The sequence below is a fragment of the Electrona antarctica genome (assembly GCF_951216825.1).
Source record: "Electrona antarctica genome assembly, chromosome: 16".
Lineage (NCBI taxonomy): Eukaryota > Metazoa > Chordata > Actinopteri > Myctophiformes > Myctophidae > Electrona > Electrona antarctica.
The window spans coordinates 47,056,707-47,073,276 of NC_136797.1; positions in this window are offsets into that span (position 1 = coordinate 47,056,707).

The window sequence follows — 16,570 nt, forward strand, 5'->3', positions numbered from 1 at the left end:
CCGATCTCGTCCGATCTCGGAAGCTAAGCAGGGTCGGGCCCGGTTAGTACTTGGATGGGATACCTCCTGGGAATACCAGGTGCTGTAAGCATTTTCATGTCGGCATACTGAATGAGCAATGGTCATTCATGAATGGCCATGCTAAACACTAGATCTTTGTGCACCACTAAAACGTTTTGCCCCCCAAAGCGCATAGGCCACGCCTACATCATTAAACCCCACCCTCAATCCGACAGGCCCCGCTTTCAACCCGGTCACCCGCTCTTAACCACCCACCCAAGACGCCTTAAACCCAGCCGCGGGGGCACAGGGCCACCTCGGACTGTGAAAAAACGCATGTGCTGTTTTGCGGAGCTGCCCACGCCAAGTGTGTGCGTGCACGCGCGCCGTTAAGCGCTTGACCGGCGCGGCTAGAGGCTTTGCCGGCCGCTGTGGCAAGCGGGTAGAATTACTCGGGTCTCTCTTCATGACGAATAAGCCTTTCGCCTTTTACTAAAGACTTCCGTGGAGAGGGACGTTGATGAGTTATGGATATTTTTGGAAGGCCTTGCCCATTGGACAAGGCCAGCTCAGCTGTTGAAGAAAATGACATGGAGCACGGTGGTGCGCTCGGTTGTCTTGAGTGCAAATAGGTGTGAGCGCTTTAACTAATAGTATCGAAGGTTCTCAAAATGCGTCAAAGTCTTAATATCTACAAGCTCACATACTGCCACTGTGTCTTGTGTGTGTGCTTAAAGGGGAAATTTTAAGACTTGGTTGTTGGGTACCGCAAAGAGGCCATTGTTACGCCCACGTGGAGGGGACTAGTCGTTGACTGACCGGCAGGGCACTGGTGTGTGGATTGAGTGCTTTCCTCTATGGCCAGCATGTACAACTCATACTTACCTGGCAGGGGAGACACCATGATCATGAAGGTGGTTCACCCTCGGCGAGGCTCAGCCATTGCACCCCGTGCTTTGCTGACCCGGGCGAATTCCCCAAATGTGGGAATCTCGACTGCACCATTTTTGGTAGTGGGGGACTGCGTTCGCGCTCTCCCCTGATTAAGTGTTGAAAACATGCGGATAGTGCTGGAAAGGAGCCCTACCCTACCTGGAAAAACACCCAATGTGGCGTTTTGCCTGGCTCTCCACGCGGCCCCGGGGAGCCTTGTCACCCAGGAGGGGGAGGGGGTGGCCTGGGCCAGCCTCTAACGTGACTTCCGGGGCACGAGTGTAAAATCTTCAAAGTGTGGACAGCAGAAAGTCGTTTTGCCCGGCCCTCCACTCGGACCCAGGAAGCCTTGGGCCCCCACCGGGGTGCCAGGCCCGAAGCCAGCTAAACCCACGACCCGGCTCTCCATCCGAACCCGGGTACCTTTTGCCCTGCTCTCCACTCGGACCCAGGGAGCCCTGGTCCCCCACCGGGGTGCCAGGCCCGAAGCCAGCTAAACCCACGACCCGGCTCTCCATCCGAACCCGGGTACCCACTCTTAAGCACCCCCCCCCCGGAATCTTCACAATCTAACACCAGGTGCTGTAAGCTTTTCATTAACGCATTGGCTACTGCCATCTGCTGTATATGGGCCGTACCGGCCACCACTGCCTTTGCTTACGGCCATACCACCCTGAACACGCCCGATCTCGTCCGATCTCGGAAGCTAAGCAGGGTCGGGCCCGGTTAGTACTTGGATGGGAGACCGCCTGGGAATACCAGGTGCTGTAAGCATTTTCATGTCGGCATACTGAATGAGCAATGGTCATTCATGAATAGCCATGCTAAACACTAGATCTTTGTGCACCACTAAAACGTTTTGCCCCCCAAAGCGCATAGGCCACGCCTACATCATTAAACCCCACCCTCAATCCGACAGGCCCCGCTTTCAACCCGGACACCCGCTCTTAACCACCCACCCAAGACGCCTTAAACCCAGCCGCGGGGGCACAGGGCCACCTCGGACTGTGAAAAAACGCATGTGCTGTTTTGCGGAGCTGCCCACGCCAAGTGTGTGCGTGCACGCGCGCCGTTAAGCGCTTGACCGGCGCGGCTAGAGGCTTTGCCGGCCGCTGTGGCAAGCGGGTAGAATTACTCGGGTCTCTCTTCATGACGAATAAGCCTTTCGCCTTTTACTAAAGACTTCCGTGGAGAGGGACGTTGATGAGTTATGGATATTTTTGGAAGGCCTTGCCCATTGGACAAGGCCAGCTCAGCTGTTGAAGAAAATGACATGGAGCACGGTGGTGCGCTCGGTTGTCTTGAGTGCAAATAGGTGTGAGCGCTTTAACTAATAGTATCGAAGGTTCTCAAAATGCGTCAAAGTCTTAATATCTACAAGCTCACATACTGCCACTGTGTCTTGTGTGTGTGCTTAAAGGGGAAATTTTAAGACTTGGTTGTTGGGTACCGCAAAGAGGCCATTGTTACGCCCACGTGGAGGGGACTAGTCGTTGACTGACCGGCAGGGCACTGGTGTGTGGATTGAGTGCTTTCCTCTATGGCCAGCATGTACAACTCATACTTACCTGGCAGGGGAGACACCATGATCATGAAGGTGGTTCACCCTCGGCGAGGCTCAGCCATTGCACCCCGTGCTTTGCTGACCCGGGCGAATTCCCCAAATGTGGGAATCTCGACTGCACCATTTTTGGTAGTGGGGGACTGCGTTCGCGCTCTCCCCTGATTAAGTGTTGAAAACATGCGGATAGTGCTGGAAAGGAGCCCTACCCTACCTGGAAAAACACCCAATGTGGCGTTTTGCCTGGCTCTCCACGCGGCCCCGGGGAGCCTTGTCACCCAGGAGGGGGAGGGGGTGGCCTGGGCCAGCCTCTAACGTGACTTCCGGGGCACGAGTGTAAAATCTTCAAAGTGTGGACAGCAGAAAGTCGTTTTGCCCGGCCCTCCACTCGGACCCAGGAAGCCTTGGGCCCCCACCGGGGTGCCAGGCCCGAAGCCAGCTAAACCCACGACCCGGCTCTCCATCCGAACCCGGGTACCTTTTGCCCTGCTCTCCACTCGGACCCAGGGAGCCCTGGTCCCCCACCGGGGTGCCAGGCCCGAAGCCAGCTAAACCCACGACCCGGCTCTCCATCCGAACCCGGGTACCCACTCTTAAGCACCCCCCCCCGGAATCTTCACAATCTAACACCAGGTGCTGTAAGCTTTTCATTAACGCATTGGCTACTGCCATCTGCTGTATATGGGCCGTACCGGCCACCGCTGCCTTTGCTTACGGCCATACCACCCTGAACACGCCCGATCTCGTCCGATCTCGGAAGCTAAGCAGGGTCGGGCCCGGTTAGTACTTGGATGGGAGACCGCCTGGGAATACCAGGTGCTGTAAGCATTTTCATGTCGGCATACTGAATGAGCAATGGTCATTCATGAATGGCCATGCTAAACACTAGATCTTTGTGCACCACTAAAACGTTTTGCCCCCCAAAGCGCATAGGCCACGCCTACATCATTAAACCCCACCCTCAATCCGACAGGCCCCGCTTTCAACCCGGTCACCCGCTCTTAACCACCCACCCAAGACGCCTTAAACCCAGCCGCGGGGGCACAGGGCCACCTCGGACTGTGAAAAAACGCATGTGCTGTTTTGCGGAGCTGCCCACGCCAAGTGTGTGCGTGCACGCGCGCCGTTAAGCGCTTGACCGGCGCGGCTAGAGGCTTTGCCGGCCGCTGTGGCAAGCGGGTAGAATTACTCGGGTCTCTCTTCATGACGAATAAGCCTTTCGCCTTTTACTAAAGACTTCCGTGGAGAGGGACGTTGATGAGTTATGGATATTTTTGGAAGGCCTTGCCCATTGGACAAGGCCAGCTCAGCTGTTGAAGAAAATGACATGGAGCACGGTGGTGCGCTCGGTTGTCTTGAGTGCAAATAGGTGTGAGCGCTTTAACTAATAGTATCGAAGGTTCTCAAAATGCGTCAAAGTCTTAATATCTACAAGCTCACATACTGCCACTGTGTCTTGTGTGTGTGCTTAAAGGGGAAATTTTAAGACTTGGTTGTTGGGTACCGCAAAGAGGCCATTGTTACGCCCACGTGGAGGGGACTAGTCGTTGACTGACCGGCAGGGCACTGGTGTGTGGATTGAGTGCTTTCCTCTATGGCCAGCATGTACAACTCATACTTACCTGGCAGGGGAGACACGATGATCATGAAGGTGGTTCACCCTCGGCGAGGCTCAGCCATTGCACCCCGTGCTTTGCTGACCCGGGCGAATTCCCCAAATGTGGGAATCTCGACTGCACCATTTTTGGTAGTGGGGGACTGCGTTCGCGCTCTCCCCTGATTAAGTGTTGAAAACATGCGGATAGTGCTGGAAAGGAGCCCTACCCTACCTGGAAAAACACCCAATGTGGCGTTTTGCCTGGCTCTCCACGCGGCCCCGGGGAGCCTTGTCACCCAGGAGGGGGAGGGGGTGGCCTGGGCCAGCCTCTAACGTGACTTCCGGGGCACGAGTGTAAAATCTTCAAAGTGTGGACAGCAGAAAGTCGTTTTGCCCGGCCCTCCACTCGGACCCAGGAAGCCTTGGGCCCCCACCGGGGTGCCAGGCCCGAAGCCAGCTAAACCCACGACCCGGCTCTCCATCCGAACCCGGGTACCTTTTGCCCTGCTCTCCACTCGGACCCAGGGAGCCCTGGTCCCCCACCGGGGTGCCAGGCCCGAAGCCAGCTAAACCCACGACCCGGCTCTCCATCCGAACCCGGGTACCCACTCTTAAGCACCCCCCCCGGAATCTTCACAATCTAACACCAGGTGCTGTAAGCTTTTCATTAACGCATTGGCTACTGCCATCTGCTGTATATGGGCCGTACCGGCCACCGCTGCCTTTGCTTACGGCCATACCACCCTGAACACGCCCGATCTCGTCCGATCTCGGAAGCTAAGCAGGGTCGGGCCCGGTTAGTACTTGGATGGGAGACCGCCTGGGAATACCAGGTGCTGTAAGCATTTTCATGTCGGCATACTGAATGAGCAATGGTCATTCATGAATGGCCATGCTAAACACTAGATCTTTGTGCACCACTAAAACGTTTTGCCCCCCAAAGCGCATAGGCCACGCCTACATCATTAAACCCCACCCTCAATCCGACAGGCCCCGCTTTCAACCCGGACACCCGCTCTTAACCACCCACCCAAGACGCCTTAAACCCAGCCGCGGGGGCACAGGGCCACCTCGGACTGTGAAAAAACGCATGTGCTGTTTTGCGGAGCTGCCCACGCCAAGTGTGTGCGTGCACGCGCGCCGTTAAGCGCTTGACCGGCGCGGCTAGAGGCTTTGCCGGCCGCTGTGGCAAGCGGGTAGAATTACTCGGGTCTCTCTTCATGACGAATAAGCCTTTCGCCTTTTACTAAAGACTTCCGTGGAGAGGGACGTTGATGAGTTATGGATATTTTTGGAAGGCCTTGCCCATTGGACAAGGCCAGCTCAGCTGTTGAAGAAAATGACATGGAGCACGGTGGTGCGCTCGGTTGTCTTGAGTGCAAATAGGTGTGAGCGCTTTAACTAATAGTATCGAAGGTTCTCAAAATGCGTCAAAGTCTTAATATCTACAAGCTCACATACTGCCACTGTGTCTTGTGTGTGTGCTTAAAGGGGAAATTTTAAGACTTGGTTGTTGGGTACCGCAAAGAGGCCATTGTTACGCCCACGTGGAGGGGACTAGTCGTTGACTGACCGGCAGGGCACTGGTGTGTGGATTGAGTGCTTTCCTCTATGGCCAGCATGTACAACTCATACTTACCTGGCAGGGGAGACACCATGATCATGAAGGTGGTTCACCCTCGGCGAGGCTCAGCCATTGCACCCCGTGCTTTGCTGACCCGGGCGAATTCCCCAAATGTGGGAATCTCGACTGCACCATTTTTGGTAGTGGGGGACTGCGTTCGCGCTCTCCCCTGATTAAGTGTTGAAAACATGCGGATAGTGCTGGAAAGGAGCCCTACCCTACCTGGAAAAACACCCAATGTGGCGTTTTGCCTGGCTCTCCACGCGGCCCCGGGGAGCCTTGTCACCCAGGAGGGGGAGGGTGTGGCCTGGGCCAGCCTCTAACGTGACTTCCGGGGCACGAGTGTAAAATCTTCAAAGTGTGGACAGCAGAAAGTCGTTTTGCCCGGCCCTCCACTCGGACCCAGGAAGCCTTGGGCCCCCACCGGGGTGCCAGGCCCGAAGCCAGCTAAACCCACGACCCGGCTCTCCATCCGAACCCGGGTACCTTTTGCCCTGCTCTCCACTCGGACCCAGGGAGCCCTGGTCCCCCACCGGGGTGCCAGGCCCGAAGCCAGCTAAACCCACGACCCGGCTCTCCATCCGAACCCGGGTACCCACTCTTAAGCACCCCCCCCCGGAATCTTCACAATCTAACACCAGGTGCTGTAAGCTTTTCATTAACGCATTGGCTACTGCCATCTGCTGTATATGGGCCGTACCGGCCACCGCTGCCTTTGCTTACGGCCATACCACCCTGAACACGCCCGATCTCGTCCGATCTCGGAAGCTAAGCAGGGTCGGGCCCGGTTAGTACTTGGATGGGAGACCGCCTGGGAATACCAGGTGCTGTAAGCATTTTCATGTCGGCATACTGAATGAGCAATGGTCATTCATGAATGGCCATGCTAAACACTAGATCTTTGTGCACCACTAAAACGTTTTGCCCCCCAAAGCGCATAGGCCACGCCTACATCATTAAACCCCACCCTCAATCCGACAGGCCCCGCTTTCAACCCGGTCACCCGCTCTTAACCACCCACCCAAGACGCCTTAAACCCAGCCGCGGGGGCACAGGGCCACCTCGGACTGTGAAAAAACGCATGTGCTGTTTTGCGGAGCTGCCCACGCCAAGTGTGTGCGTGCACGCGCGCCGTTAAGCGCTTGACCGGCGCGGCTAGAGGCTTTGCCGGCCGCTGTGGCAAGCGGGTAGAATTACTCGGGTCTCTCTTCATGACGAATAAGCCTTTCGCCTTTTACTAAAGACTTCCGTGGAGAGGGACGTTGATGAGTTATGGATATTTTTGGAAGGCCTTGCCCATTGGACAAGGCCAGCTCAGCTGTTGAAGAAAATGACATGGAGCACGGTGGTGCGCTCGGTTGTCTTGAGTGCAAATAGGTGTGAGCGCTTTAACTAATAGTATCGAAGGTTCTCAAAATGCGTCAAAGTCTTAATATCTACAAGCTCACATACTGCCACTGTGTCTTGTGTGTGTGCTTAAAGGGGAAATTTTAAGACTTGGTTGTTGGGTACCGCAAAGAGGCCATTGTTACGCCCACGTGGAGGGGACTAGTCGTTGACTGACCGGCAGGGCACTGGTGTGTGGATTGAGTGCTTTCCTCTATGGCCAGCATGTACAACTCATACTTACCTGGCAGGGGAGACACCATGATCATGAAGGTGGTTCACCCTCGGCGAGGCTCAGCCATTGCACCCCGTGCTTTGCTGACCCGGGCGAATTCCCCAAATGTGGGAATCTCGACTGCACCATTTTTGGTAGTGGGGGACTGCGTTCGCGCTCTCCCCTGATTAAGTGTTGAAAACATGCGGATAGTGCTGGAAAGGAGCCCTACCCTACCTGGAAAAACACCCAATGTGGCGTTTTGCCTGGCTCTCCACGCGGCCCCGGGGAGCCTTGTCACCCAGGAGGGGGAGGGGGTGGCCTGGGCCAGCCTCTAACGTGACTTCCGGGGCACGAGTGTAAAATCTTCAAAGTGTGGACAGCAGAAAGTCGTTTTGCCCGGCCCTCCACTCGGACCCAGGAAGCCTTGGGCCCCCACCGGGGTGCCAGGCCCGAAGCCAGCTAAACCCACGACCCGACTCTCCATCCGAACCCGGGTACCTTTTGCCCTGCTCTCCACTCGGACCCAGGGAGCCCTGGTCCCCCACCGGGGTGCCAGGCCCGAAGCCAGCTAAACCCACGACCCGGCTCTCCATCCGAACCCGGGTACCCACTCTTAAGCACCCCCCCCCGGAATCTTCACAATCTAACACCAGGTGCTGTAAGCTTTTCATTAACGCATTGGCTACTGCCATCTGCTGTATATGGGCCGTACCGGCCACCGCTGCCTTTGCTTACGGCCATACCACCCTGAGCACGCCCGATCTCGTCCGATCTCGGAAGCTAAGCAGGGTCGGGCCCGGTTAGTACTTGGATGGGAGACCTCCTGGGAATACCAGGTGCTGTAAGCATTTTCATGTCGGCATACTGAATGAGCAATGGTCATTCATGAATGGCCATGCTAAACACTAGATCTTTGTGCACCACTAAAACGTTTTGCCCCCCAAAGCGCATAGGCCACGCCTACATCATTAAACCCCACCCTCAATCCGACAGGCCCCGCTTTCAACCCGGTCACCCGCTCTTAACCACCCACCCAAGACGCCTTAAACCCAGCCGCGGGGGCACAGGGCCACCTCGGACTGTGAAAAAACGCATGTGCTGTTTTGCGGAGCTGCCCACGCCAAGTGTGTGCGTGCACGCGCGCCGTTAAGCGCTTGACCGGCGCGGCTAGAGGCTTTGCCGGCCGCTGTGGCAAGCGGGTAGAATTACTCGGGTCTCTCTTCATGACGAATAAGCCTTTCGCCTTTTACTAAAGACTTCCGTGGAGAGGGACGTTGATGAGTTATGGATATTTTTGGAAGGCCTTGCCCATTGGACAAGGCCAGCTCAGCTGTTGAAGAAAATGACATGGAGCACGGTGGTGCGCTCGGTTGTCTTGAGTGCAAATAGGTGTGAGCGCTTTAACTAATAGTATCGAAGGTTCTCAAAATGCGTCAAAGTCTTAATATCTACAAGCTCACATACTGCCACTGTGTCTTGTGTGTGTGCTTAAAGGGGAAATTTTAAGACTTGGTTGTTGGGTACCGCAAAGAGGCCATTGTTACGCCCACGTGGAGGGGACTAGTCGTTGACTGACCGGCAGGGCACTGGTGTGTGGATTGAGTGCTTTCCTCTATGGCCAGCATGTACAACTCATACTTACCTGGCAGGGGAGACACCATGATCATGAAGGTGGTTCACCCTCGGCGAGGCTCAGCCATTGCACCCCGTGCTTTGCTGACCCGGGCGAATTCCCCAAATGTGGGAATCTCGACTGCACCATTTTTGGTAGTGGGGGACTGCGTTCGCGCTCTCCCCTGATTAAGTGTTGAAAACATGCGGATAGTGCTGGAAAGGAGCCCTACCCTACCTGGAAAAACACCCAATGTGGCGTTTTGCCTGGCTCTCCACGCGGCCCCGGGGAGCCTTGTCACCCAGGAGGGGGAGGGGGTGGCCTGGGCCAGCCTCTAACGTGACTTCCGGGGCACGAGTGTAAAATCTTCAAAGTGTGGACAGCAGAAAGTCGTTTTGCCCGGCCCTCCACTCGGACCCAGGAAGCCTTGGGCCCCCACCGGGGTGCCAGGCCCGAAGCCAGCTAAACCCACGACCCGGCTCTCCATCCGAACCCGGGTACCTTTTGCCCTGCTCTCCACTCGGACCCAGGGAGCCCTGGTCCCCCACCGGGGTGCCAGGCCCGAAGCCAGCTAAACCCACGACCCGGCTCTCCATCCGAACCCGGGTACCCACTCTTAAGCACCCCCCCCCCGGAATCTTCACAATCTAACACCAGGTGCTGTAAGCTTTTCATTAACGCATTGGCTACTGCCATCTGCTGTATATGGGCCGTACCGGCCACCACTGCCTTTGCTTACGGCCATACCACCCTGAACACGCCCGATCTCGTCCGATCTCGGAAGCTAAGCAGGGTCGGGCCCGGTTAGTACTTGGATGGGAGACCGCCTGGGAATACCAGGTGCTGTAAGCATTTTCATGTCGGCATACTGAATGAGCAATGGTCATTCATGAATAGCCATGCTAAACACTAGATCTTTGTGCACCACTAAAACGTTTTGCCCCCCAAAGCGCATAGGCCACGCCTACATCATTAAACCCCACCCTCAATCCGACAGGCCCCGCTTTCAACCCGGACACCCGCTCTTAACCACCCACCCAAGACGCCTTAAACCCAGCCGCGGGGGCACAGGGCCACCTCGGACTGTGAAAAAACGCATGTGCTGTTTTGCGGAGCTGCCCACGCCAAGTGTGTGCGTGCACGCGCGCCGTTAAGCGCTTGACCGGCGCGGCTAGAGGCTTTGCCGGCCGCTGTGGCAAGCGGGTAGAATTACTCGGGTCTCTCTTCATGACGAATAAGCCTTTCGCCTTTTACTAAAGACTTCCGTGGAGAGGGACGTTGATGAGTTATGGATATTTTTGGAAGGCCTTGCCCATTGGACAAGGCCAGCTCAGCTGTTGAAGAAAATGACATGGAGCACGGTGGTGCGCTCGGTTGTCTTGAGTGCAAATAGGTGTGAGCGCTTTAACTAATAGTATCGAAGGTTCTCAAAATGCGTCAAAGTCTTAATATCTACAAGCTCACATACTGCCACTGTGTCTTGTGTGTGTGCTTAAAGGGGAAATTTTAAGACTTGGTTGTTGGGTACCGCAAAGAGGCCATTGTTACGCCCACGTGGAGGGGACTAGTCGTTGACTGACCGGCAGGGCACTGGTGTGTGGATTGAGTGCTTTCCTCTATGGCCAGCATGTACAACTCATACTTACCTGGCAGGGGAGACACCATGATCATGAAGGTGGTTCACCCTCGGCGAGGCTCAGCCATTGCACCCCGTGCTTTGCTGACCCGGGCGAATTCCCCAAATGTGGGAATCTCGACTGCACCATTTTTGGTAGTGGGGGACTGCGTTCGCGCTCTCCCCTGATTAAGTGTTGAAAACATGCGGATAGTGCTGGAAAGGAGCCCTACCCTACCTGGAAAAACACCCAATGTGGCGTTTTGCCTGGCTCTCCATGCGGCCCCGGGGAGCCTTGTCACCCAGGAGGGGGAGGGGGTGGCCTGGGCCAGCCTCTAACGTGACTTCCGGGGCACGAGTGTAAAATCTTCAAAGTGTGGACAGCAGAAAGTCGTTTTGCCCGGCCCTCCACTCGGACCCAGGAAGCCTTGGGCCCCCACCGGGGTGCCAGGCCCGAAGCCAGCTAAACCCACGACCCGGCTCTCCATCCGAACCCGGGTACCTTTTGCCCTGCTCTCCACTCGGACCCAGGGAGCCCTGGTCCCCCACCGGGGTGCCAGGCCCGAAGCCAGCTAAACCCACGACCCGGCTCTCCATCCGAACCCGGGTACCCACTCTTAAGCACCCCCCCCGGAATCTTCACAATCTAACACCAGGTGCTGTAAGCTTTTCATTAACGCATTGGCTACTGCCATCTGCTGTATATGGGCCGTACCGGCCACCGCTGCCTTTGCTTACGGCCATACCACCCTGAACACGCCCGATCTCGTCCGATCTCGGAAGCTAAGCAGGGTCGGGCCCGGTTAGTACTTGGATGGGAGACCGCCTGGGAATACCAGGTGCTGTAAGCATTTTCATGTCGGCATACTGAATGAGCAATGGTCATTCATGAATGGCCATGCTAAACACTAGATCTTTGTGCACCACTAAAACGTTTTGCCCCCCAAAGCGCATAGGCCACGCCTACATCATTAAACCCCACCCTCAATCCGACAGGCCCCGCTTTCAACCCGGACACCCGCTCTTAACCACCCACCCAAGACGCCTTAAACCCAGCCGCGGGGGCACAGGGCCACCTCGGACTGTGAAAAAACGCATGTGCTGTTTTGCGGAGCTGCCCACGCCAAGTGTGTGCGTGCACGCGCGCCGTTAAGCGCTTGACCGGCGCGGCTAGAGGCTTTGCCGGCCGCTGTGGCAAGCGGGTAGAATTACTCGGGTCTCTCTTCATGACGAATAAGCCTTTCGCCTTTTACTAAAGACTTCCGTGGAGAGGGACGTTGATGAGTTATGGATATTTTTGGAAGGCCTTGCCCATTGGACAAGGCCAGCTCAGCTGTTGAAGAAAATGACATGGAGCACGGTGGTGCGCTCGGTTGTCTTGAGTGCAAATAGGTGTGAGCGCTTTAACTAATAGTATCGAAGGTTCTCAAAATGCGTCAAAGTCTTAATATCTACAAGCTCACATACTGCCACTGTGTCTTGTGTGTGTGCTTAAAGGGGAAATTTTAAGACTTGGTTGTTGGGTACCGCAAAGAGGCCATTGTTACGCCCACGTGGAGGGGACTAGTCGTTGACTGACCGGCAGGGCACTGGTGTGTGGATTGAGTGCTTTCCTCTATGGCCAGCATGTACAACTCATACTTACCTGGCAGGGGAGACACCATGATCATGAAGGTGGTTCACCCTCGGCGAGGCTCAGCCATTGCACCCCGTGCTTTGCTGACCCGGGCGAATTCCCCAAATGTGGGAATCTCGACTGCACCATTTTTGGTAGTGGGGGACTGCGTTCGCGCTCTCCCCTGATTAAGTGTTGAAAACATGCGGATAGTGCTGGAAAGGAGCCCTACCCTACCTGGAAAAACACCCAATGTGGCGTTTTGCCTGGCTCTCCACGCGGCCCCGGGGAGCCTTGTCACCCAGGAGGGGGAGGGTGTGGCCTGGGCCAGCCTCTAACGTGACTTCCGGGGCACGAGTGTAAAATCTTCAAAGTGTGGACAGCAGAAAGTCGTTTTGCCCGGCCCTCCACTCGGACCCAGGAAGCCTTGGGCCCCCACCGGGGTGCCAGGCCCGAAGCCAGCTAAACCCACGACCCGGCTCTCCATCCGAACCCGGGTACCTTTTGCCCTGCTCTCCACTCGGACCCAGGGAGCCCTGGTCCCCCACCGGGGTGCCAGGCCCGAAGCCAGCTAAACCCACGACCCGGCTCTCCATCCGAACCCGGGTACCCACTCTTAAGCACCCCCCCCCGGAATCTTCACAATCTAACACCAGGTGCTGTAAGCTTTTCATTAACGCATTGGCTACTGCCATCTGCTGTATATGGGCCGTACCGGCCACCGCTGCCTTTGCTTACGGCCATACCACCCTGAACACGCCCGATCTCGTCCGATCTCGGAAGCTAAGCAGGGTCGGGCCCGGTTAGTACTTGGATGGGAGACCGCCTGGGAATACCAGGTGCTGTAAGCATTTTCATGTCGGCATACTGAATGAGCAATGGTCATTCATGAATGGCCATGCTAAACACTAGATCTTTGTGCACCACTAAAACGTTTTGCCCCCCAAAGCGCATAGGCCACGCCTACATCATTAAACCCCACCCTCAATCCGACAGGCCCCGCTTTCAACCCGGTCACCCGCTCTTAACCACCCACCCAAGACGCCTTAAACCCAGCCGCGGGGGCACAGGGCCACCTCGGACTGTGAAAAAACGCATGTGCTGTTTTGCGGAGCTGCCCACGCCAAGTGTGTGCGTGCACGCGCGCCGTTAAGCGCTTGACCGGCGCGGCTAGAGGCTTTGCCGGCCGCTGTGGCAAGCGGGTAGAATTACTCGGGTCTCTCTTCATGACGAATAAGCCTTTCGCCTTTTACTAAAGACTTCCGTGGAGAGGGACGTTGATGAGTTATGGATATTTTTGGAAGGCCTTGCCCATTGGACAAGGCCAGCTCAGCTGTTGAAGAAAATGACATGGAGCACGGTGGTGCGCTCGGTTGTCTTGAGTGCAAATAGGTGTGAGCGCTTTAACTAATAGTATCGAAGGTTCTCAAAATGCGTCAAAGTCTTAATATCTACAAGCTCACATACTGCCACTGTGTCTTGTGTGTGTGCTTAAAGGGGAAATTTTAAGACTTGGTTGTTGGGTACCGCAAAGAGGCCATTGTTACGCCCACGTGGAGGGGACTAGTCGTTGACTGACCGGCAGGGCACTGGTGTGTGGATTGAGTGCTTTCCTCTATGGCCAGCATGTACAACTCATACTTACCTGGCAGGGGAGACACCATGATCATGAAGGTGGTTCACCCTCGGCGAGGCTCAGCCATTGCACCCCGTGCTTTGCTGACCCGGGCGAATTCCCCAAATGTGGGAATCTCGACTGCACCATTTTTGGTAGTGGGGGACTGCGTTCGCGCTCTCCCCTGATTAAGTGTTGAAAACATGCGGATAGTGCTGGAAAGGAGCCCTACCCTACCTGGAAAAACACCCAATGTGGCGTTTTGCCTGGCTCTCCACGCGGCCCCGGGGAGCCTTGTCACCCAGGAGGGGGAGGGGGTGGCCTGGGCCAGCCTCTAACGTGACTTCCGGGGCACGAGTGTAAAATCTTCAAAGTGTGGACAGCAGAAAGTCGTTTTGCCCGGCCCTCCACTCGGACCCAGGAAGCCTTGGGCCCCCACCGGGGTGCCAGGCCCGAAGCCAGCTAAACCCACGACCCGGCTCTCCATCCGAACCCGGGTACCTTTTGCCCTGCTCTCCACTCGGACCCAGGGAGCCCTGGTCCCCCACCGGGGTGCCAGGCCCGAAGCCAGCTAAACCCACGACCCGGCTCTCCATCCGAACCCGGGTACCCACTCTTAAGCACCCCCCCCCGGAATCTTCACAATCTAACACCAGGTGCTGTAAGCTTTTCATTAACGCATTGGCTACTGCCATCTGCTGTATATGGGCCGTACCGGCCACCGCTGCCTTTGCTTACGGCCATACCACCCTGAACACGCCCGATCTCGTCCGATCTCGGAAGCTAAGCAGGGTCGGGCCCGGTTAGTACTTGGATGGGAGACCTCCTGGGAATACCAGGTGCTGTAAGCATTTTCATGTCGGCATACTGAATGAGCAATGGTCATTCATGAATGGCCATGCTAAACACTAGATCTTTGTGCACCACTAAAACGTTTTGCCCCCCAAAGCGCATAGGCCACGCCTACATCATTAAACCCCACCCTCAATCCGACAGGCCCCGCTTTCAACCCGGTCACCCGCTCTTAACCACCCACCCAAGACGCCTTAAACCCAGCCGCGGGGGCACAGGGCCACCTCGGACTGTGAAAAAACGCATGTGCTGTTTTGCGGAGCTGCCCACGCCAAGTGTGTGCGTGCACGCGCGCCGTTAAGCGCTTGACCGGCGCGGCTAGAGGCTTTGCCGGCCGCTGTGGCAAGCGGGTAGAATTACTCGGGTCTCTCTTCATGACGAATAAGCCTTTCGCCTTTTACTAAAGACTTCCGTGGAGAGGGACGTTGATGAGTTATGGATATTTTTGGAAGGCCTTGCCCATTGGACAAGGCCAGCTCAGCTGTTGAAGAAAATGACATGGAGCACGGTGGTGCGCTCGGTTGTCTTGAGTGCAAATAGGTGTGAGCGCTTTAACTAATAGTATCGAAGGTTCTCAAAATGCGTCAAAGTCTTAATATCTACAAGCTCACATACTGCCACTGTGTCTTGTGTGTGTGCTTAAAGGGGAAATTTTAAGACTTGGTTGTTGGGTACCGCAAAGAGGCCATTGTTACGCCCACGTGGAGGGGACTAGTCGTTGACTGACCGGCAGGGCACTGGTGTGTGGATTGAGTGCTTTCCTCTATGGCCAGCATGTACAACTCATACTTACCTGGCAGGGGAGACACCATGATCATGAAGGTGGTTCACCCTCGGCGAGGCTCAGCCATTGCACCCCGTGCTTTGCTGACCCGGGCGAATTCCCCAAATGTGGGAATCTCGACTGCACCATTTTTGGTAGTGGGGGACTGCGTTCGCGCTCTCCCCTGATTAAGTGTTGAAAACATGCGGATAGTGCTGGAAAGGAGCCCTACCCTACCTGGAAAAACACCCAATGTGGCGTTTTGCCTGGCTCTCCACGCGGCCCCGGGGAGCCTTGTCACCCAGGAGGGGGAGGGGGTGGCCTGGGCCAGCCTCTAACGTGACTTCCGGGGCACGAGTGTAAAATCTTCAAAGTGTGGACAGCAGAAAGTCGTTTTGCCCGGCCCTCCACTCGGACCCAGGAAGCCTTGGGCCCCCACCGGGGTGCCAGGCCCGAAGCCAGCTAAACCCACGACCCGGCTCTCCATCCGAACCCGGGTACCTTTTGCCCTGCTCTCCACTCGGACCCAGGGAGCCCTGGTCCCCCACCGGGGTGCCAGGCCCGAAGCCAGCTAAACCCACGACCCGGCTCTCCATCCGAACCCGGGTACCCACTCTTAAGCACCCCCCCCCGGAATCTTCACAATCTAACACCAGGTGCTGTAAGCTTTTCATTAACGCATTGGCTACTGCCATCTGCTGTATATGGGCCGTACCGGCCACCGCTGCCTTTGCTTACGGCCATACCACCCTGAACACGCCCGATCTCGTCCGATCTCGGAAGCTAAGCAGGGTCGGGCCCGGTTAGTACTTGGATGGGAGACCGCCTGGGAATACCAGGTGCTGTAAGCATTTTCATGTCGGCATACTGAATGAGCAATGGTCATTCATGAATGGCCATGCTAAACACTAGATCTTTGTGCACCACTAAAACGTTTTGCCCCCCAAAGCGCATAGGCCACGCCTACATCATTAAACCCCACCCTCAATCCGACAGGCCCCGCTTTCAACCCGGACACCCGCTCTTAACCACCCACCCAAGACGCCTTAAACCCAGCCGCGGGGGCACAGGGCCACCTCGGACTGTGAAAAAACGCATGTGCTGTTTTGCGGAGCTGCCCACGCCAAGTGTGTGCGTGCACGCGCGCCGTTAAGCGCTTGACCGGCGCGGCTAGAGGCTT